The sequence below is a fragment of the Anarrhichthys ocellatus genome, unplaced genomic scaffold (genome assembly GCF_004355925.1).
Source record: "Anarrhichthys ocellatus isolate YVR2014 unplaced genomic scaffold, GSC_Weel_1.0 scaffold8670, whole genome shotgun sequence".
Lineage (NCBI taxonomy): Eukaryota > Metazoa > Chordata > Actinopteri > Perciformes > Anarhichadidae > Anarrhichthys > Anarrhichthys ocellatus.
The window spans coordinates 1-1508 of NW_022288644.1; the positions used below are offsets into that span (position 1 = coordinate 1).

Below are 1508 nucleotides of genomic sequence, written 5' to 3' on the forward strand. Positions count from 1 at the left end.
ATCTTGATTACATGCTGAATGTACTTAATACAGTTAAGAAAACAAATAAAGTCACTGACTACAGCGTGCCAATGCACTGAACGAAGCAAAAACTGTTTCCGCCCGGTCTCGAACCGGGGACCTTTCGCGTGTTAGGCGAACGTGATAACCACTACACTACGGAAACTTGGTGCGATAATGCGTTCAGGAACACAGAGACCTCAGTAGTAATGACTTCATGAACTTCCTCAGTGATAAGATTATAACCATGTACCGCAGTCCTTCAAAGTAGATGTAATTAATCCTCTTCTTAAGGTCTCACGGTTTCAGCAGCGGAGCTTAACTCTCTTAACGTTCTCCATTCATTCTCTATGGTAGTTCTCAGCACTACGGGTGTAATACATATTGTGGCCACAAACGTGATTTTGGGGGCGCTGTTTCTCACTTAAACGAGACCTCGTTTTAGACAGCAGAATACAAACCAGACCTGAAGTCAACTATATGTCAAACCAGTAAAACATCTATACTGTACTACATCTCAGAGGTACATATTGTACTTTTTAGTATGTACTTCTTTTGTTTTCGACCATAGATCTGTGATAATACAACACTTTATTGAGCTGTCACTCAAAGGTGAAAAAACTACAAATACAGTAATACAAAAGATAAATAACATGCAGGAAGAGGCACAAAAACTCACCGGTCTTATTTGAAGCTTCCACATAAATGATGTTAAAATTTTGCGTTTCTATAAACACATGGTGCGTTCAGGGACCCCGGTGAAAACTTGTCATTCAGCAGTTTAAACAGAGCGAAACCTGCAAGAGTCCTCTCCAGGATCACACAGTAAACTCTTCTTTTATCAACATGGGCCGCACTACATCCTCATTGAAACAATGAGGATTTAATGCAGCAAATAACTGATAAATAATAAATAACAGATTCAATGCATCGATCTCCATCCAACTGAACAAAGTTATGAAGGTATCACACTTATTGACTCACCAGTTGTCACTCTACTGTTAAATTGATGGACCCTTTATCATCTCTGCAGGTAATTATGACTTTATCTGTTGTTGTGGGTCAAACCGAGGTTCTGCAGGAGTCGTTATCGACCCAACTGCACGACAAGAAATGAACATATTATATTTAACAACAGACTGTCATCACAGTGACGGCTGACGTCATATTTATTTAAACATTTATGATGAATTGCAATAACTGTTTCCGCCCGGTCTCGAACCGGGGACCTTTCGCGTGTGAGGCGAACGTGATAACCACTACACTACGGAAACTTGTGGAACGTGGTGCGTTCAGGGACAATAATCTGTACTGTACTCTGTTAGTATCAGAGCTGAACATGTTACATGTATAAAATACATAAAATATATAAAATTTAAATAAATAAATGAATATAGAAGTATACATACAGCAGGTAAAATAAGTATTGAACGCGTCACCATTTTTCTCAGTAAATATATTTCTAAAGGTGCTATTGACATGACACTTTCACCAGACGTCGGTAACAA

At 38.9% G+C, this 1508-nt stretch overlaps 2 non-coding genes across 2 annotated transcripts; both read right to left on the bottom strand.

Moving 5' to 3' along the window:
• Positions 1-93: 93 nt before the first annotated feature.
• Positions 94-166, bottom strand: trnav-aac (transfer RNA valine (anticodon AAC)). The gene has a single exon. It is a non-coding gene; the product is annotated as a tRNA-Val (tRNA).
• Positions 167-1201: 1035 nt separating this feature from the next.
• Positions 1202-1274, bottom strand: trnav-cac (transfer RNA valine (anticodon CAC)). Its single transcript has one exon. It is a non-coding gene; the product is annotated as a tRNA-Val (tRNA).
• Between the last annotated feature and the right edge of the window lie 234 nt (positions 1275-1508).